At 35.4% G+C, this 14035-nt stretch overlaps 1 protein-coding gene and 2 pseudogenes across 3 annotated transcripts in view; 2 read left to right on the top strand and 1 right to left on the bottom strand.

Moving 5' to 3' along the window:
• The window catches only part of HS2ST1 (heparan sulfate 2-O-sulfotransferase 1), a 197809-nt gene that overhangs the window by 129712 nt on the left and 54062 nt on the right, over positions 1-14035 (top strand). The window lies entirely within an intron of this gene.
• On the bottom strand, positions 838-1775 carry LOC107967200 (SUMO-activating enzyme subunit 2-like; annotated as a pseudogene).
• LOC129144027 (SUMO-activating enzyme subunit 2-like) lies at positions 1714-4584 on the top strand (annotated as a pseudogene).

The raw sequence follows: 14035 nt of genomic DNA, 5'->3' as shown, positions 1-14035 counted from the left end.
TTAGTCACATAATTTTGAAATGCGGCATTATTTTTGTTATGTAGAACTAGAAAATAGGAAAATGAAAATCATTAAATAAATAGCAGTAACAGACAGTACCGACATTTTTGGACATTACAGCTCTACTAGTTCTTAGCTTTCTAGTTGACACCATTACTATTTATTTATTTATTTAATTTTGTAACAAGAATGCAGATGCCATTTATTTGGTCCATAAGTATAGCCATTGAGTTTTACAAAACATCAACTATAAATAACCTGAAACTATAACAATACACAAAAATTGGCTTCATACACAGACATACCAGGCAGTACAAACTGAAAACGTGAGTAAATTAACATTGTTTTACATTAATATACATAGTGCCATTTAACATTTAAAAACAAGTTTCAATACATAGCATTTGATACTTCTTTGAATCTGTTTCAGTCAGAGTATGAAAATGTAGATCTAGGCTAAAATTAATTTTTCTAGCCAAAAATAAAGGCATGATATTTATAACCAGGTATCAACTTAACCACAATATTTTGAAACTGTTAATGATACCTTAGGGTATTTACATTAAAACGGCAACATGCATTGTGTTGTTTTATCTCAGGACTGGTTATGCACATACTTTGTTCAAAGGGTTTTTAAAGCTATATTCCTACTTTCAGTATAGCATACTGCAGTGTGTCTTAACAGTTCTAGCAAAATGAATGCTTTCAGAGGGAGCAGAATCATTTTCAAGTCACTGGTGTCAATTTTTTCCCTTTGGAACAAAGGACATAACAAATAATCTGGTTCTGCCTAGATAAACTAAGTAGTAAGAGGGCTCTGTTTAGAGGCATTTCTGTTCAATCTAATGCTATGACATCATCCAGCTCTTCCTTCTGTTCTATACGTGACCTCTTTGCACTGAGATTCTCTTTCTCGTGTGATTTCCTCTTGCGGCTTCTCTCTTCTTCACTGACGTCAGCATTCTCTGAAGAATCTTCTTCATCCGAATCAACTGTGAGAACATCATCTTGCTCTTGAGCTGTGGAGGTGGAAGGCTGACCTCCATCATTACTGCCATTGGTTACGCTTTTGGCAGCATCTTCAGCTTGTTTTGGCCCCACTTTTTCTGGGGCATCACCAACACTTCAAATTCAACATCCTTTCCTAGGTCTTCACTATGAAGGATGTTGATCAATAAAGTATAGTCCTGGAGGAAGTAATCTGCTTGAAGCCAGCTGCAATTTCTCATTCCAAATTCTGACAACTTCTTGTGATTATTAGCTTCTGTCTCTCCCTTTTCGGAAGATATTAGGATTGTTCCTTTCCCATCTTCAATTTGGACATCTGGTGCTACCATAGCAAATTTTTCTTTCACTACCTTGTCTCGTAAGGTGAGAACAGTCACTTTATGGACATTCAGCCGTACAGTCACCTCTGGCTTGCTGGCACATATGTAACAATTGGGGTTGGGAGGATCCAGTGCACAAGGCACAAGAAACTTCTTTCTTGGATTTGCTTGTTTATTCAAAACAATTGTTCTGCAGTGGTCTATTTTTCCTGATAAGATCTTCAATCTTTCCAATACCGTCAACCCAGCAATCACTGCATTAGTAGTAGCAATAGCAGGAATAATATTCCCTGCCATTGATTTGATATCAAATCTACTCTTCATATTCATACTGAAAATATGCATCCTGAGGTTTGTAGCAGAGGTAACAAAATCCATTGCATATGGGTCATCCTTATCCCATGTGAGCTCAGCTCCATCCCCCTTTTCTGCTAAATGAACTCTCAGAGTCTCAGTGCTGTGAGCTCCTCAAGAACCTTGTGCTCACCGGCTTCTCCCACATCGAACTGATTGATCTGGTTACTATTGATGTCAGCAACCTCAACAGTTTTTGTTTCAAAAGAAACATGTTGGAAGATCAAAGGCACAGGTTGCCAGGGAAAGTGCACTGCAGTTTTACCTGAAAGCTAATATGGTTGCCTACCATGACAGCATCATGAACCCTGACTATAATGTGGAATATTTTTGACAGTTTATATTGGTTATGAATGCTTTAGATAACAGAGCTGCCCAAAACCGTGTTAATAGTGTGTGCCTGGCAGCTGTTGTTCCTCTTATTGAAAGTGGAACTGCTGGGTATCTTGGACAAGTAACTACTATCAAAGAGGGTGTGACCAAGTGTTACGAATGTCATCCTAAGCCAACCCAGAGAACCTCTCCTGACTGTACAATTTGTAACACACCTTCAGAACCTATACATTGCATCTTTTGGGCAAAGTACTTAAGAAGTATCTCCTGACAGAGCTGACCCTGAAGCTGCCTGGGAACCAACAGAAGCCAAAGCCAGAGCTAGAACATTCTAATAAAGAAGGTGACGTTAAACGTATTTCCACTAAGGAATGGGCTAAATCAACTGGATATAATCCAGTTAAACTTTTTACCAAGGTTTTTAAAGATGACGTCAGGTATCTGTTGATAATGGACAAACTATGGCGGAAAAGGAAACCTCCAGTTCTGTTGGACTGGGCTGAAGTACAAAGTCAAGGAGAAGAAACGAATGCATCAGATCAACAGAATGAACCCCAGTTAGGCCTGAAAGACCAGCAGGTTCTAGATGTAAAAAGCTGTGCACGTCGATTTTATTTATTTTTGAGATGGAGTGTAGCTCTCTTGCCCAGGCTGGAGTGCAATGGTGCGATCTCGGCTCACTGCAACCTCTGCCTCGCAGGTTCAAGTGATTCTCCTGCCTCAGCCTCCCAAGTAGCTGGGATTACAGGTGCCCACCACCACGCCCAGCTGATTTTTGTATTTTTAGTAGAGACAGGGTTTCGCCATGTTGACCAGGCTGGTCTCGAACTCCTGACCTCAGGCAGTCCATGCGCCTCGGCCTCCCAAATTGCTCAGATTACAGGCGTGAGCCATCGCACCCGGCCTACCATTACCATTTCTATCTTCATTATTTTTATTTTATCGATTCCCTAGGAAGACATAGGAACATAGGAAGACAGCAACTAGACAACTAGGCATGAAATGTCAGTGTATATTTCTGCCTTCACACATAAGTGAGGGATGTTTTTAAAACCCCTTTTTAAAACTCCACATAGGTAATTGCTTTTACTGTTCACCTTTGAAGTGAGAAGTGTTTTGATAACTGCCACAGGTTGTTGAGTTAATAGCAATTTTCTGGTCAGTAGTTTTTCGAAGAAGCTGCTCTTATAGATTTGAATAAACAGGTAATAGATGAGAATAAAGGGGACAAATATTTGGCCAGGACTTTTTTCTTTTTTAAGTAAAGAAGTAGTTCATTGCCTATGACATCTAAATTGAGAATCCAGTTTTAAACTCTTCTTAATCCATATTATCTTTAATTCCTATGTGTCAATTCAAGAAGAGTGAGAAATGAATGACTCTTTGTACCTCATTATAGGTAGACATTGGTACGTGTATGCACGGATTCAGTAACTTTAAAAGCCTGTGCCAGATGCAACTATTTAAAAGAACAATGTTTTCAATAATATGGGGGAACTAGCTTGTTTGTCAAGTTAAGAGGAAAAGATAAGATTCAAACGAGTTTATGTGTTATTAACTGATGTTTAATAAAAGCATAAGAAAAAAACAGTAAAGAGATGTTGCCAAAGATATAACAGTGGTTGTATTTGGATGGTGAGATTGTTTATTTTCCCCTTTCTTTCTGGTTTTGGCCATTTCTTTTTGGGAGTGTATTTGCTTTTGTGGCAGGAAAAAACTGAGAACACCTTAGAAACTCTTTTTAGTCATTGGGATTAAGTCCCTGTTTTATTAGTTGATACATGTAGAAATTATACCTTAACTATTTTAAGTCAGAATATGTAAGTGTACACTCATTGGTGCACATGTCAAAAATATAAGAGTATTTTTTTCCTTGAGTATGGGTCTACTTATGAGAGTTCCACATTATCTTTGTTTTATAAAGCAAACCTATAATACGTAGTCTATATTTTCCATTTTGGACTGCTTTAACATGTAACCAAAAAATTTAAGACCTTTGCAAAACAACTTAGATCTCCAGATTTTTCCCTCAAGTCTTTTGCAATTTCTTTGTCAATGTCTGTCCTAAGAGCAGTGTTTCCTAGGTCTTTCTGGAGTATTCAGTTTGATTTTCATGGAAGCAATAGTCCTCTTTCATTTCACACTCATATGCATTGATTTTTGCAGTTACAGTAACAGAGAAAACTGCCATAAACTAGTTTGGGAATAAACAGCCAACTAAAATGAGAACTTTATGAAACTATCAACTAAGTTGTTCATTACTGTGTATACCTTAGTATGTATCCTTTTTGTGGGAGGTGGGATCTGGGCTTTAACTCAGCATGATGATTTTGAGATCCATGGTGTACATATCAGTAGTTCTTTGATAATAGATACTGTTGGGCAGTAATCCATTGTATGGATATGTTACCATTTGTTTCAAAAAATATATATATATCTAACCATATAACCCAGCCATTCCACTCGTATTTATCCAAGAGAAAGAAAAGCATATATCCATACAGAGTCTTACACCAAAATGTTCATCGGCTTTTATTTTCAATATGCCCAAATGGGAAACAACCCACATGTCCATCCACATGTTGTTTCCCATTTGGGCATATTGAAAATAAAAGCCGATGAACATTTTGGCGGAAGACTCTGTATGGATATATGCTTTTCTTTCTCTTAGATAAATAGGAGTGGAATGGCTGGGTTATATGGTTAGTTATATGTTTAACTTTTTTTTTTGAGACGGAGTTTTGCTCTTGTCACACAGGCTAGAGTGCAATGGTGCGATCTTGGCTCACTGCAACCTCCGCCTCCTGGGTTCAAGCAATTCTCCTGACTCAGCCTCCCAAGTAGCTGGGATTATAGGCACCCACCACGCCCAGCTGATTTTTGTATTTTTAGTAGAGACGGGCTTTCACCATGTTGTCCAGGCTGGTCTCGAACTCCTGACCTCAGGTGATCCACCCGCCTTGGCCTCCCAAAGTGCTGGGATTACAGGCACAAGCCACCGCGCCCAGCCTATATGTTTAACTTTTTAAGAAATTGTCCAACTGTTTTCCACAATGGTTGTCTCATTTTATATTCCCACCAGCAGTTCATGAGAATTCCAGTTACTCCACATTCTTGACAAGTCTTGGTATGACCGGTCTTCAGTTTTAGCCATTCTTACAAATTTTTGTGTTATCTCATTGTAGTTTTCCTTTTATTTTCTCTGATGACAAACGTCTTTCATCTTCTTATCTGCATGTCTCTTTTTTGGGGAAGTGTCCAAATCTTTAGTTCATTTTAAAAAATGGACTGGCTATTTTCTCATTAGGTTGTAAGATACACATTTTTTGTTGATATGATACAAATCTTTTGTTGGCTATACATTTCACAAATATTTTTTCCTTTGTGTGGCTTTCCTTTTCATTTCTGTATCTTTTAATTTCAGTGAAGTCCACTATATTGATGTTTGTTTTTGTAGTTCTTGTTTACTGTGTCATATTTAAGAAATCTTTGCCAAACCTAAAATTACTAGGATTGTTTCTTCTATAAGTTTTATAATTTTAGCTCTTATATTTAGGTCTGTGATTCATTTTAAATTCATTTTTGTATATGATGTGAAGAATGAAGAAAGAATGAAGATTCCCTTAAAAAAATGGCTATCCAGTTGTTCCCATACTATTTGTTGAAGAGGTGATCATTTTCTTCATTGAACTATCTTACCAAGTTTTTCTAAAATCAATTGATCATATTTGTATCCAAGTTTTTCTAAAATCAATTGATCATATTTGTATAGTTATATTTCTGGATTCACTATTCTGTTCCATTGATCTGGATGTCTGTCTTCATGCCAGTACTATACTGTCTGGATTACTGTAACTTGATAACAAGTCTTGAGATAAGGTAGTGTAAATCCTTCAATTTTTTTATTTTTCAATTTGTTTTGCCTATTCCAAATTATTTACATTTCCATATTAGTTGGTCAATTCATACCAAAAAGTGTCCCGGGATTTTGATTGGGATTGCATGGCATCTGTATATAAATTTTTGGAGAATTGACATCTTAACAGTAGTCTTTCAATCATGAATGTGGCATATCTATTTAGATCTTATTTAATTTTTCTCAGCAGAGTTTTATAATTTTTACTGTATGGTCTTATACATCTTATTGCAAATTTATTTATATTTTTGTGCTATTTTACATGGTATTTTTTAATGTGAATTTCTGATTATCTGTTATTAGTAATATACAATTGATTTAGGTATATTGATTTTTATATCCTGCAACCTTGCTAAACTCATTAATTCTCGTAGCTTTTTTATTAGATTCTTTTGGAATTTCTACGCATTCAGTCATGCTGTCTGTGACAAAAGACAGTTTTACTTCTTGCTCTCTAATCTGTGTGCCTTTCTTTTTCTTGCCTTATTGCACAGGCTAGAGCCTCCAAGACAGTGTTGTGTAAAACTGATGAGGGTGGACATCCTTGCCTCATTCATGGTTTTAGGGTGAAAGTATCCAGTCTGTCTTTCAGTAAAGTATGATACCAGCTGAACATTTTTACAGATATCCTTTTATTAGTTTGAGGAAGTTCCCTTCTATTCCCAGTTTGCTGAGATTTTTATCATGCTTCTAGTCCCAGTTTGCTGAGATTTTTATCATGCTTCTAGTCCCAGTTTGCTGAGATTTTTATCATGCTTCTAGTCCCAGTTTGCTGAGATTTTTATCATGAATTGATGTTGGATTTTGTTTATGTGCATGTATTAAGATGAATACATGGTCTTTAGCTTGTTTAATAAGGTAAGTTACATTGACTTTTGCATGTTAAACCAATCTGTATCCTTGGGATAAACTACATAGGTATGATAATTGTCCTTTCATTTCACTAAATTTTGTTAATTTTTGCCTCTATAAGGGATTTCATGTCTGATTTTGGTATCAAAGGCTGGCTTCAGAGACTCAACTGGAAAGCATTTTCTCTTTTTCAGTTTTCTTCAAGAGTTTGTGTTGATGTTTTCTTATGTTGGTATTTTTGGTATTGGTATTTTTTTTGTTTGGTAGAATTTTCTAAAGCCATTTGGGCCTTTTGTTTATCTGTGAGAAAGATTTGTTTTCATTTTTTTGCGAAGGTTTTTTATCTATACATTTAATAGATTTAAAAGGTTATTCTGTTTAGCTATCTGTGAGCTTTGTTAATTTTTGTGTTTCAAGGAATTTAGCAATTTATCAAGTTTATTGGCTACAGTTGCTTATAATATTCTTTTATTGTCTGTAGTATTCTCTCCTTTGTCATTTCTGATATTAATAATTTGTATCTTCCCTTTTTTTTCTTATTAGTCTGGCTAGAAGTTTATCAGTTTTATTTTTATTTATTTATTTATTTTTGGCACAAAGAACTAGCTGTGGTTTAGGTCACTGGTGTTAGAACTGCCTTCTTTTCTAATATGATCGTGTAGTGCTGTATGTTTCCCTAAAAGCACTGCTTCAGTTACATCTTACAATTTTGATGTTTTTGTTTTATTAGGTTCAAAATACTTTTCTACTTTCCTTTTTGTTTTTTTCTTTGTCCTGTGGGTTACTTGAAGTGTGTTATTTAGTCCAAGTATTTGTGGACATTTCAAATGTCTTTTCTGTTATTTTAAATTTAATTCTGTTTTAGTCAGAGAACATATTGTGTATGATTTGAGTACTTTCAAATATTTTGAACCTTGTTTTATGACTGAGAATATGGTCTATCTTATCAAATGTTCCATGTACACTTGGAAAGAATGTGTATCTGCATTCTGGATGGAGTGGTCTCTAAATGCCAATTGGCTAATTAGTTGATGATATTGTTCAAATTTGCTGTATCTTAGTGATTTTCTGTTTACTATCAATTGTTGTGAGCATGATGGTGAAATCTTTAATTATACTTGCAGATTTGTCTGTTTTTCCTGTGAGCTTTTAATTCATATGTTTTTAAAACTCTCTTATAAAGGTACAAAATTGTTTAGGATTGTTATGTCTTTTTGATAAATTGACCCCTTTATCATTATGAAATGATCCTTTTTATCTTTGCCAGTATTCTTTACTCTGAAATCCATTTGTCATTAATATGGCTACACCAGCTTTTTTTGATTTGTGATAATGTAATATATCTTTTCTCATCCTTTTGCTTTTAAGTTATTTAATGTTTCTCTCATTTAAAGTGGTTTTCTTGTGGTCAGGATATAGTTGAATCTTGCTTTTTTATCTAGTCTGACAATCTCAGCCTTTTCTATGGTGTGTATGGATCCTGATAATTAGTACATTATCTTTTAATGTGCAAATATAAATGTTAGTAATTATAAATTAAGATTTAAGAATTTGAATAATTTGATAGATCCCATCAAGTAATCTTATTCCTAAAATTTCTATTTTCTTTATTTTTCGAACTTTGTTTTATTTAGACTTATTATTTCTAGGTTATCTTAGGCCACCAAAAAAAAGCCAAAATTGGGAAATAAACTGGGACTACATTAGAAATAAAATGGCCTCCAAATATGAGAGATTATGCTACAGAGACTCCTGTAAAATTTTAGCTATAAAAGGGTAAAATGGAGAATGGTACCCACAGGGTCACAAACCAGAGTCAACAAATGTTGACTCCAGTGTTGCTTTCTAATATCTTCTGTTTGTTATTGATTTTAGACTACTTGCTCTTATATCACCTTGGGAGCTTTTAAGAAATACAGATTCCCCAGTCCCATGGAATTTGTTATACCCTGTAATCTATTTTAAGGTAATGTAACTTTCCATGTGATTCTTAGATTACTCTAGGGTCAGAAATCATGGTCCTGCCCTAGTTATCTGACCACTTTAATCTCTGACTTTTCTGCCACTATCACTTTCTCCTACAGAGTCTTGGCACCATTACAGGAAAAAACCTCTGAGGATTAGTCAGGTGTGATATACCTAGAATATTATACTAAACAGTCTTGACATGTACGGAGCTTTAGCTTTGACTGTGCTATATGTAACATTAGGTTAGTAGAGATCAAATCACCTGAAACCTTCACTTTTAACATTATCCTTCACTTCCTTTTAACATTTCTTAGATTGTGGAGTGAAGAACTCTGTCTCCCATATGGTTTAATTTAGTATGCTATATTATTTTTATTAAGCAAATTTGTGTGTCTGCTGTATACTGGGTAATAATGGTCATCACCTTTCTTTCAGAGAAAGAAGTAGCTTTTAAACAAGTTATGCTCTCCTCCCCCAAAAAGTCACGTTAATTCTACATGTTTTTTTTTTTTTTTTCAGTTTTCGTGGTTTGATTGGTTCCAGTGTTCAGTTAGAATGTACTTAAATTTATGTTGCCTAATTCAAATAGATTAATGGGGATGAGGCAGAGTAACTCAAAATAGAACAAACAGTTTTGAGTTACTTTGCCTTATCCCCATTAATTTTATCAACCCATACCTTTTCATAATGATCATAATTTTATTTCTGGCATAGGAAAATAAGCCAAAAATATTAGTGGATTTAAAAAGCTAATATATAGGGTATGTAAAGATCAACAAATTATTTTAAAGTAGATATTAAAATGTCTATTGTATAGTAAATGTTCAGTAGTCTGCAAAATAAAGAATATTCTACTTGAGAATTTTTTTCTTACACTTGTTTCATATGATTAAAATTCAGTAAAACACAATTAAAACTCAAATTATGGTCAAGCATTAGTTTTTGTCGATTGATAACAACTGTCCAGCTTTTTACTGGTCATTATTGAGAATATCAATTATCATTGCATTGTGGGCATGTTGAAGTGTCACTAGTAAAGAATTATAGTTTACAGGATCCTGAATAATGGTTCTTTTTTGTTACACAAGACAAATGCAAAGGAAGACAGTTTTTGGAAATCGATGTTTAAAAAAGAACATCTTTAGAATATTAATACCTGTGACTAATTTTTGAAGATTCATTAAAAATACAAATTCAATTGAAAAGCTATAACAGTTTCTCAGAAGATACAAAGCTGTAAAATATAAAAAGTTTTAGGCCAGGTGCAATGGTTTAGACCTGTAATCCCAGCATCTTGGGAGGCTGAGGTGGGCTAATCGCTTGAGCCTAGGAGTTTGAGATCAGCCTGGGCAACATGCTGAAACCCTGTATCTACAAAAAATACAAAAATTAGCCAGGCATGGTAGCGCACACCTGTAGTCCCAGCTACTCCGGAAGCTGAGGTGAGAGGATCACTTGAGCCTGGGAGGTCGAGGCTGCAGTGAGCCCTAATCATGCCACTGCACTGCAGGCTAGGTGACAGAGCGAGACCCTGTCTCAAAAAAAATTTTTTTTTAACTCACTTTTTTAGTCTTAACAATGGGTAGTGTACAATCTACTTGAACTTCAGTTTTTAACTAGTAAGCCAGGACTGGAACTTGTAGTTTAATCAGAATTTCTTCATATATACGTGAATGTTCCTAGATGAATATCTTTAACATGGTTCTTGAATTCTTGGTTGTACCCCAAAAATGGTTTCAGTTTAAAAGGGTGTGGGGCAATGACCATGATTCAGAATTAATTAATGTTGCATTTTCACAGGGTTTTGTAACAGTTTATGCTCAAGAACAATGTAAACATTTCACTTGTGCTTTCCATAACGATGGTTACAGCATGCTTTAAAGAGGAACTGACTAGCCTTAGGAGACATAGTGGCTGGTGGCGAGCAGTGAGGAAGATGGGAAATCCAGTTAGTCCAGTAGAATCAGTGCCATGAGTTAAAGGGTAATGGATGTGATGACCAGAATACCCTCACAACTAGTTTATACCATTACGTTGTTTTTCACAGATCTAAGGTATATCTAAAATTCCAATTAATGGGGTACAATTAATTAGTTACATGGAAAAGATAATATTCTATATCTGTCTTCTTAATAAGCCAACAGAAATGCCCTCTAGAACACCGATTCTCAAAGTGTTCCTGGACCATCATATCAGCATTGGGAACTGGATTGGCAAATTCTTAGTCCTTGGAATTAGTAGCTAGGGAATGTGGGAAGGCAGGAATTTGTATTTTAACAAATGCTCCAAGTAATTCTGATGCATGCTCAGTTTGAGAACCACTGCTCTAGAATATGATGCATATCAAACTCCAGTAAAATAATAGCAAGTTTTCAGCATTGCTAATTCTAATTTTCAACAGCTGCTGCATTAGGTTTTCGTTAATGATACCCAAACCCAGCTGGAGTTGAATCCTAGTTACTTCTTATTCTTTTTACTTACTAGTGAGTGGAGCACCAGGTGCAGTTGTTGAAGTGTGAAAATAATTTAGCTTTGTAGACAGTTCTGGCATTTCTTGATTTTGAAAATGCTTTAATCTTCTTGGTATGATATTTCAACAATCAAAGCACATCTATTTTAATGGCAGTATGGACTTGTGCTAAGAATTTAAGGAAATCTCTGAATATTCCTACCAGTTTAATATCAAAATTAATATTTTAGCTGAATTACAAAGCTTATATATAATTTACTCCTATTTTATTTTTCCACCAGTATATGCATTAAAAATTTTTTAATGTCTTCCTGAATAATTTACTTTCAACCTTTTTCACATCTTCTACAATATTATGTTTAGTTTTACTTTGGAAAAAAATGCTAGCAGAGATTTTAGTTAAATGCATTCTTAGTAGTAAGGTCCAGCTGTGTGCTTTGTGAGTTGCAAAACTCATGAGTCCTTCAAAAAACATTTTAAAGGCATGTCAGTAAGACATGAAGCTAGCATTTATCTGCTGCAGTATACTTTGAGTATTTACAAGTGGACAACGTGGTCAAAAGCACTTAAAATGTTTGTTAATAGATTAGTACATGATCTTGCAGTGATAGTGCAGATTTGTTTTTGGTTGTATTGCACATATGTTGTAGGTAGTGTTGGTAATACAGATATTTAGAACCAAAACTGATGAATTCAAAATTCTCTTTTGATGTTTAAAAATAAACATAAAGTGAAAAATAAAATTCTCTTTTTTTTTAACTGTGTACCTTCATGATCTCATTTACTCCTTTTACATCAGCTGATGCCTTTGTGTTGTGACTCTTAATTTCTATCTTTAGTTCAGAACTTTCTCCTGAGATGTATATCTTCTGTAACCTACATATTACTACCTGGATGTTCCATGGGCACATGAAACTCACTGTGTCTGAAACTGATAATCCAAGTCTCTCCCTCATACTAACCCTGTAAATACATACGGAATCAGAGTTACATTAATAGCCTATTTTTCATTATTATAATAGGTCAAATAGCCTATTTTGGCCATTACCCTAGATGTTTGCACAGGGCTTCATTCTCCATTGAAATTCCTTTCTAATATTTCTGAAACTCTTCTAGAGATATCTCATGTGGGTTTTTTTGTTTGTTTTTTAAAAAGCAGACTCCCCTCTACCCATAAGAATCTGCTTGGTTACCTGCTTGTCCATAGAACAACTATCTCTAATCAAGCATCATCATCTCTGCTGCTTCCCCAAGAGGAAATGCCAGAAAGTATGGGAGGCTTCATGGTGCTAAGATTGATGTCACATTTCATGTAGAAATGGAGAAAGTTCTCTTATGTCCTCAGTAATGTCATACTTTATCACTTGTGAACCTGCTTTATGTGCCTGTGTGAAGAAATGGCAAACTATATACCAGCTATTCATGCATTTCTTCCTCTAGTATGTTTTTATTGCTAGGAAGCAACTGCCCACCAAGGATTAAATTTCTCACCACAACCCCTGCATCTAGGTAGGGCCATATGACTAGTGTTTGCCAAGATAATTAAGAAATGGTTGTGCTTTCTGCACTCTATCGGCCAGCTGGATCAAAAGACTTCAAGGTACTGTGGAGAATGGCAAAGTCAGAAGAGGAAAGGAGCATAATTCCTTGAATTACTGCATAAAAGGCCGTCTGTCAACCAGGAACACTCATATTGGTACTTGAGCAAGAACTAAACTTCTCGTGTAGTAAACAATCGAGATTTCGTTACAACAGCTGATGTTTCCCTAATTAATACAGTGCCCCCTTTATATTACAAAGCCCTTCTTTGAAACAGCTCCTTAATCATTTCCCTGCATTCCCTTTCTCTAAAAACTCAAACACATAAATATCTGGAAATTCATAGGGCTGGGAGGGAACAGATGCCATATTACATTCTAATCCAGAACTTTTCTGCCATTGTGCCCTCCCCATCCTATTCCCTAGACCTGTTAGGCTTGGATATTGTTCTTACACAAGCTTGAAATAAAGCCTTATGAAAATGGGCTCTTCCACAGACCAGCTACATACTTGATTTCTCAGTTTGAGCTTCAGTGTAGACTACAAACTATCCTGAATTCCTTTCTTCATCCCCATTTGTTCTTCCTTCCCCAATTCTCAAATTCACTGAATGGTACCATCTTCCTCCTCAGTAAAGAAGCCTAGAGACAGCACCTTAGCCACTTCCAATTCCATCTTCTACTCTTGTCACCTAAGCCTCTAACCCATTAACCTATCTCCTTCCAGTCCCCATGCTTCTTCCTTATTGCAGTTGCTTTCCTTCAAGTCTTAATCCTCACTATGTCTTCAGGCCATTGATACTCAACTGTAAGCGTTATCACTCTATAAAATCTTGCATTGTAGAAGTCCCACATGGGTTACTTAAAACTCTTTAAAAAAATGGCTCTTTATCGCTTATAGAAGTTGTTCTGAAAGTGCAGTCCATGTACCTTAGGGATGCTTAAGACTCCTTTAGGGCTTTCACAAAATAGTTCACAATCATTTTCATAATAATTCTAAGATGTTAGTTGCCTTTTTCACTAGTTGACATTTGTCCTTATGGTAAAAAGCATTGGTGGTACCAAACTGTACTAGTAGGCATTGTGTTTTTTGCTGCCTTTCTCTAACAGCCCAAACCCTCAAAAGCCATTTTCACATAAGAATGTCCATCAGAAAGCAATAACTTTATTAAATATTGACTATTTTGTGTATGTCCTTAATATTCTGTCACAATATATAAAGTACATCAAGCACTTCTGCATACCAGAGTACAGAGGTTGTCTTGAGGTAAAGCAC

The sequence above is a fragment of the Pan troglodytes genome, chromosome 1 (assembly GCF_028858775.2).
Source record: "Pan troglodytes isolate AG18354 chromosome 1, NHGRI_mPanTro3-v2.0_pri, whole genome shotgun sequence".
Lineage (NCBI taxonomy): Eukaryota > Metazoa > Chordata > Mammalia > Primates > Hominidae > Pan > Pan troglodytes.
Note: the sequence above shows the minus strand (reverse complement) of the source record. Positions and strands in the feature narration are given on the sequence as shown.